This window comes from Chiloscyllium plagiosum, chromosome 15 (assembly GCF_004010195.1).
Source record: "Chiloscyllium plagiosum isolate BGI_BamShark_2017 chromosome 15, ASM401019v2, whole genome shotgun sequence".
NCBI lineage: Eukaryota > Metazoa > Chordata > Chondrichthyes > Orectolobiformes > Hemiscylliidae > Chiloscyllium > Chiloscyllium plagiosum.
In genome coordinates, this window is record NC_057724.1 from 58,101,143 (window position 1) to 58,108,945 (window position 7,803).

The following is a 7,803-nucleotide window of genomic DNA, read 5'->3' on the forward strand; positions in this document are numbered from 1 at the left end:
CTGCTCGGTTTCACCAATGTACCATGCCTCAGGCATCCTCAGGCAGCATATGAGATAGACAACGTTGGCTGAGTCACATGCATACGTGCTACGTACATGGTGGGAGGTGTCCCCACGTGTGATGGTGGTATCCATGTCCACACTCTGACACGTCTTGCAGCGCCTATCGTGACAGGGTTGTATGGAGTTGTCCAGAAAGCCGGGCAGCTTGCTATGAACAATGATCTGTTTGAGGTTTGGTGGTTGATTAAAGGCAAGCAGTGGAGGTGTGGGGAAGGTCTTGGCGACATGCTCATCCTCATTGATAATGTGTTGCAGGTCGCGAAGAATATGGCTTAATTCTTTGGCTCCTGGGAAGTCCAGTAGGCTGCTATTGTCACAGCCACGATGGAATCCCTGTGCAATTTCAGGGCAAGGCTTATTCAGCATCTACTTTGGGAATGGCATGGCAAACCATTAATTGTTGAATTACAAAGGCTAATAAAAGTGTTACAGTCTGTATATATATTTATGGTGCAAAAATGCCCACATTAATCATAACTAAGAGACAAGATGAGCCAAACGGGTAAGACAGAGAGTGTAAATCAAACCTACAGAATAAGCCTAAGCCCTACTCACTATCTTGTAACCTACCTGCACCATCTAAAAAGTCAAGGCATGTGTTTCTATTTAACTCAATGAACATGGCTCTACACTAATCTCTCAGTGGCTTGGACTCTACAGGGTGCTCGTATCACTGAAATCTGACAATATTCTGGATCAACAGAGAAAGATTACAGGATGTATGTGATTGGAATAGATAGAAAGTCAGACTGGAGACCATCAAAAATGAATGTTTGTTGATGAAATGGCGACCAAATAATAGTTTAAAATAGGACTTTTTCAAATAGTGAAAACTTCTTACTCCTGCTGCCGACTTTGTTGTGTTCATTTTGGTTGCACTGGGACTTCACAAATGTTTAATTTTCTGTAAAGCCATTTGGGGTATCCTGAGGTCATGAAAGATGCTATATAACCATCTTCTTTTCTTTCCTAATCAAACTCACCCAAAAGTATGGCAACATTTCATAACAGTATGGTGACTCAGATACTGTTCTGTCAACCAAGATTTTATGACCTGGTATTTCAGACTGAGTGGATCTTCATTTTTAGTTTAAGGGATAATTATAGAATCATAGAATCTTACAGCACAGAAGGACATCATTTGGTCTGGTCTGTTGAACCTGTGTCAGCACTTTGAGACATGAAATTACAAAGAGATATTGACAGATTCAATGACTGGACAAATGGGAGGTTGTCTAAAAGCTTTGGAACCAAAGACAATAGAACAGGGAAAAAATGTCTGAAACTGAAAATCCAAATTGACTTGGGAACCTAAGTACATTGTTGATTGAAATGTTGTTTACAGGTACAGAAAATTATCAAAAAAGCTGGCAGAATACTCGCTCTTACTCCGAGAGAGATACAATTCAGCAGTACAAAGTCCTGGTTAGATCATAATGAGAGGGTCTTCAGCACCACACTTTGGGAAGGATAAACATTTTCTAATGAATCTGTTTTGTCATCCCTGCAGGAAATGGGACTTGAACCTGGACCACAGCTAGGGGCACCCTTGTTATGTTTTACTGCGCCATAAAAGCCTCATTGAGATAGACAGTGTCACTGACATGTGGTGGGTGTATGGGTGTGGCCATTGCTGTTAGGGGGTCTCTAGTTGGGTCAAAAGGCACAGGATAGGTGGTCCCTACACTGAAACCCATTGGGGCAGGCAACACCTTCTCCCAAGCAGCTGCTTTTAAAATGCCACCAGAGGAGGGGAAGGAGCACTGACTTGGCCACTGAAGCACTGACTCAGTTGGGCTCAGGATGCTGTTTTTCCCAACTGCTGGTCGCATGGCCTGGGGACTGGAAGGCCACAGAGACATTACTTCAGCTTTCTGTGCCATTTTGCCACTTTCCAAGCCTTTCCTCAGAGGGCTACTAAAATCCAGGCCATGTTACTATGATCCCTCATCCATGGTACTATTCTAGAAAATCCCTCCTGTAACTTTTTTCTGGGTGATCACTTTCTTGTTAAAGTGTGGTTACCAGAATTTGTCCACATCCCCTGAATGAATAAAGGAAGGGTCATAATATTTGAATTGTGGCCTAACCAATAATTTTTAAAAAGTCTAGCATGCTATCCTTATGTTTACACTGAATAAAACTGAATGTATTTCAAGCCGTGATACTTCGTACAGTTTAGCAACAGGCTTTTCAATTCTTTCTGCAACTTAAAAATTCCCCTGGATTGAAATAAAATTGGGCTCGTCCGGGATTTGAACCCGGGACCTCTCGCACCCTAAGCGAGAATCATACCCCTAGACCAACGAGCCAACACGATAGCAAAATTCTGCAGTTATGTCATTTTTAGTATTATCATGCAAACTTGATGTCATTGTGATTTGATTCGGAGATGTCTGTGTTGGACTGGGGTGTACAAAGTTAAAAATCACACAATACCAGATTATAGTCCAACAGGGTTAATTGACAATCACCTGATGAAGGACCGTCGCTCCGAAAGCTAGTGTGCTTCCAATTAAACCTGTTGGACTATAACCTGGTGTTGTGTGATTTTTAACATTGTGATTTGTATTTGTTTGGTTAACTGATTGTCATGCACATAACTTGCTGAGCGATTTACCCTCTTACCCTCTCAAGAAAATAAATTAATATCTCCAAACAGGAAAACAGAGTGCTTTCCTCCTCTAAAGAATTCTGAATGAACCTGACCAAATGTGATCAATAAAAACTATTGCATTAAAGAATACCTAACTACTTTCCCATATCTGTGGGTTAACTTAATATTTTTTAAAACCCTGCATTTGGATTTGGATTTGACTCTTTTAATTTTCAATTGCCTTGAATTGGTGGACGCTGCTAGGAATAGGGAGCAAGATTAATCATCATTGCATCAGCCCTCTATTCTCTGAAAACAAACTTTGCTGATATCGTAGAACGGTAAGAGCAGCAATGTTTTACCCGAAAAAACGGCCGCTGCTACAAGACTTGGTTATTGTCTTCCGTATAGAGCCAACAGCGCCTCGTCATTAGGGGTCTCTAGCACTGAGAGAGCTGTGTCAGACACGCCCGTTTTTCCAAACAACTATGAATGTTCATTGGGAAGGGAGCTCATGGTTAAATATTTGCTACAGTGTGTTTTTTAAAAGTGCAACATTGACCCCCCCCCCCAAGCAACTGTCCGGCTTTGACAGTGAGTAAAACTGCTGTTTCTTCATCATTGACCACATGAATCCATTTCTCCCGAATATAAATTATCCTGTTAATATTTCAGTGTCACTAACTTTAGCAGTACTTGTGTGTATATTTAAAGGTTGGCTCGTTGGTCTAGGGGCATGATTCTCGGTTTGGGTCCGAGAGGTCCCGGGTTCAAATCCCGGACGAGCCCATTTTGTTTATTTTTAAACTAAATGTCCATTTTTCATTTAAAGATTATTATTATTGTTTTTTGAATCTTCTGAAAAAGTAAAACAGAACACGCCTGGGATTTCAATCCAGGATTTCTGATACTCAAAGAGACAATCCTACTCTTCACTGATAATTCAGCAATCCGACTGCCAGCTCGACATCGGTTTTGCTCCGGGTTTGTTATCGTTTCATTTTATCATGACTGACCCGGAATGTTAGCTTCCGTGCCGCTGCTAGGGCTCCTTTATTTTTGTAATGATTCTCTAATTTAATTCTATGATGATCTTCACCGTTCAATCCGATTTTAACACATTGTGATACGCAACAGTGTTCTAATGTTGCTGAGTAAATCGGGAGGAAATTTGCACAACAAAGACTGACTACGCATTTTGCGACAGCGCCAGTCACACATATATTTTTACAACTCCTTTGTTAATTAGCTTAATGTTCAATGCCGACTTAAGTTGCTACTCCATGGATTTTAATGCAACCCAGTTGCCTTTTTTTTGATGAAATGCACTTTAATTTTTTTTCTCTGCATGTCTCAAGATGCACGTTTAAGACAACGTACGCTCTTTCAAAAGGATGAATTGCTGGATGCACTCAGAAACCAAGGCAGCATGTGCTGATTTTGTTCGAAGTGACAATCTTTGAACAGACCCGGTTTCTGCCAAATTTTTAGCGTGAGATTTTTCCCCATGTGCATTTACTCGACTTATTATTGAGACAATAAAGACAGAGGGGAAGGATGTTACTAATAAGGAAATTAAGTCTCACTAACTTTGCTTCATAGCATTTATGCTCACTTTTTAGTTTATTTTTCCAAACTCAATATCATGCTGAATAACATCGATAGGGGTGTTTACACCACTGTAACCCTGGCGCCCGAATTACGGGTGTATGCAATTCAAAGTTAACGTGAAAGCTTTGACCTATTGTGCAACATAAAGTGGACCGAATTGGCAAATTACATCAAAGGTGGGATAATATCTGTCTCACAACTCAATCTCCTGTGTCAGAAGCAGCACAGTAGTTGCCTCAGTAATATAAAAAGACCTGGAAACACCTAACAGCAATTCTAACACCATGTCTTTAACGTAGGGAAATAAATCCAAGGTACATTACAGGAAGGCAATTAGATGTAAATTGACACCAATTCTATGGAGAACAAGTTGGAAATGATCCCTACAATTTGATTAATGACGGTTATTATAGGATACGTCAAAGGGGAGAGAGAGAGAGATGGAGAAGCAGAGAGGAAATCTTGATTAAGAGCACTTCAGCTGAAAGCACAGCTATCAACAATAAGACAACAGAAGTATGAGATAATCAAGATGAGATTTGGAGAGTTAGAGGATGTTGCAGAAATAGGGAGAGGTGAGACTAGAAGGAGCATTGAATATGGACTCAGAACCAGTGTAGGTGAGTGACCACAGGAGTGCTGGATCAGAGGAACTTGGTGTGAGTTATGAGCAGCAGTTTTGAAGTTGGTCGATAGAATACAACCAAAAGAAGGTAACCAAAAGAAGGTACATGAAGGTAACAAAAAACATGACTAAGAGTTTCACCAGTAGATGTGCTTAGGTAGGGCACAAACATTGTGTTACAATGTAACATCTCTCTATAATACCTAAAAACATTGTATTACAGAGGTGGAAGCAGATGATCTTTGTGACAGGGTATAGATTCAGAAGCTCAGCTCAAGGTCAAAATGAAAACAAGGACAAAGCTCTAAATTCTGGTCCTACTCTTTAATTTGAAGTAATTTGCTGAATTTAATTTTTTTTTCCTTTTTACATACCCTCATTTCCCTTCATACCTTCAAAACTAATTACAATTGTGCTTTTAATCACTTAATTTCGCTATTCTGTTGTTTTCTTGCCATCTGCCTAATTTCCACTAGCTTTCTTCTGCATTTTAAAATGTCGTAAGAAATCTCGATATAAGAAACGTAACAGAAATGAATGGTGACCTCATTGATGTACAAAAACAATCAGTCACTTCATTTCAGTGTTAAAAGCCCAAGATTTTACAGTCTCTCACAGAATCAGTCTTCTGACACCAACAATTAGTTCCAAAATAACCAAACTTGACGATTTGATTGGCCAAAACTATACACATTATTTTAGATAGAATTGGACCAAAATACTGCACAATTTAAGCAAATCAGCCCGTGTATGTGGTCTTTCATACCGATTTCCTTATCAGTATCAAAACATGCAAAAGTGCCTCTTTCTGCTACTGCAAATCTTTCCAGATATCCTACTCTGTGCATTGTTCATTCTTCAAAGTTAACAATGGTATTTTATGTGTTTCCTATCCCTCTGCATTACTGTTGAGGCAGGGTCTTCATTTTTGTTTTCTGGAATTCCTGGGCAAATTATTCCAATTTCCTCTTCAAAATCTGCCTATCTCATTGACTACCAATCCTAACATATTTCCCTTCCATCTTGAAGCTGCAGAAATTATTGTTGCTCAATTTCTCCTTTTGCATCCTGTCAGACATTCCAATGAATTATTAAGAATTTAATGATTATTACGTATCTTTGTTCGCATTCAAACCTCAAAGGTATTTTCAGATGATACAGTTTCTGATGTTTTGATGCTTTGACAGTGTACTAAGTCTAGAAGGCACTGCATTTCTTAGTTAAGCAAATGCAATGTGAATCCCTGAAAATAAGAAAGTGAATTTTAAAACGGCAGTTCAATATCTATACAGTCATAGAGTCACACAACACGGAAACAGACATGTCCGTCCAACCAGGCCATGCTGAACATAATCCCAAACTAATTTTGTCCCACCAACCTGCTCCTGGTCCATATCCCTCAAGACCTTTCATATCCATGTACTTATCCAAAAATCTTTTAAACATTATAATTGTATCCACATCGACCACTTCCTCAAGATGGTCACTTCACATGTGAACCATCCTCTGTGTAAAAAACTTGTCCCTCATGTCTTTCTTAAACCATGCAGAAAATAAAAGTGGCTATCTTGAGATCTGAAAAATTACTTCCAGAAATAAATTGCACCCTTTCGAATTGAGATTACTGTTCTGATCAACCCATTTTCCCTTCCTGTACCACAAACAGAATTTGGGATTGAACAGGATGTTAATAAATGTACTGACCTTCAAAAACCCAAGGCTTTTTGTCTGGAAGAATTAACATTACATGAAGTCTTAAATATGCCCAGCCAATTGCCTAGCAAAACCTATTAGCTGCCTAAAGGTCAAAAGGTCAGATAAAAGCCAGATACAGTAAAAGTGAGATTCACACTGAAACTGCAGTGGCCCATCGCCTATCAAGAGTTTAGATGAACCAAACATTCCATCAGATTTACTGCAGAGTGAGAATATAAAAAATGCAGCACTTGTAGGCTTAGAAATTACTGAATGTCAGCAGGAGTGAGTGTACCTGTTGTATTTGCTGCAGCCGAAATATTTTGCATCAGTATTTACTGTGGAAAAGGATATGGAAGATATAGACTGTAGGGAAATAGATGGTGACATCTTGCAAAATGTCCATATTACAGAGAAGGAAGTGCTGGATGTCTTGAAACACACAAAAGTGGATAAATCCCCAGGACATGATCAGCTGTACCCTAGAACTCTGTGGGAAGCTAGGGAAGTGATTGCTGGGTCTCTTGCTGAGATATTTATATAATCGATAGCCACAGGTGAGGTGCCGGAAGACTGGAGGTTGGCTAACGTGCCACTGTTTAAGAAGGGTGGTAAGGACAAGCCAGGGAACTATAGACCAGTGAGCCTGATGTCGGTGGTGGGCAAGTTGTTGGAGGGAATCCTGTACATGTATTTGAAAAGGCAAGGATTGATTAGGGATGGTCAACATGGCTTTGTGCATGGGAAATCATGTCTCACAAACTTGAGAGTTTTTTGAGGAAGTAACAAAGAGGATTGATGAGGGCAGAGCAGTAAATGTGATCTATGTGGACTTCAGTATGGCGTTGGACAAGGTTCCCCATGGGAGGCTGATTAACAAGGTTAGATTTCACGGAATACAGGGAGAACTAGCCATTTGGATACAGAACTGGCTTAAAGGTAGAAGACAGAGGCTGGTGATGGAGGGTTGTTTTTCAGACTAGAGGCCTGTGACCAGTGGAGTGCCACAAAGAACGGTGCTGGGTCCTCTACTTTTAGTCATTTACATAAATGATTTGGATGCGAGCATAAGAGGTACAGTTAGTAAGTTTGCAGATGACACCAAAATTGGAGGTGTAGTGGACAGCGAAGAGGGTTACCTCAGATTACAACAGGATCTGGACCAGATGGACTAGTGTGCTGGCAAGTGGCAGATGGAGTTTAATTCGGATAA

At 40.1% G+C, this 7,803-nt stretch overlaps 2 non-coding genes across 2 annotated transcripts; one reads left to right on the forward strand and one right to left on the reverse strand.

Moving 5' to 3' along the window:
• Positions 1–2,303: 2,303 nt before the first annotated feature.
• On the reverse strand, positions 2,304–2,375 carry trnap-agg. Its single transcript has one exon. It is a non-coding gene; the product is annotated as a tRNA-Pro (tRNA).
• A 1,001-nt stretch (positions 2,376–3,376) lies between these two features.
• On the forward strand, positions 3,377–3,448 carry trnap-ugg. The gene has a single exon. It is a non-coding gene; the product is annotated as a tRNA-Pro (tRNA).
• Positions 3,449–7,803: the final 4,355 nt, after the last annotated feature.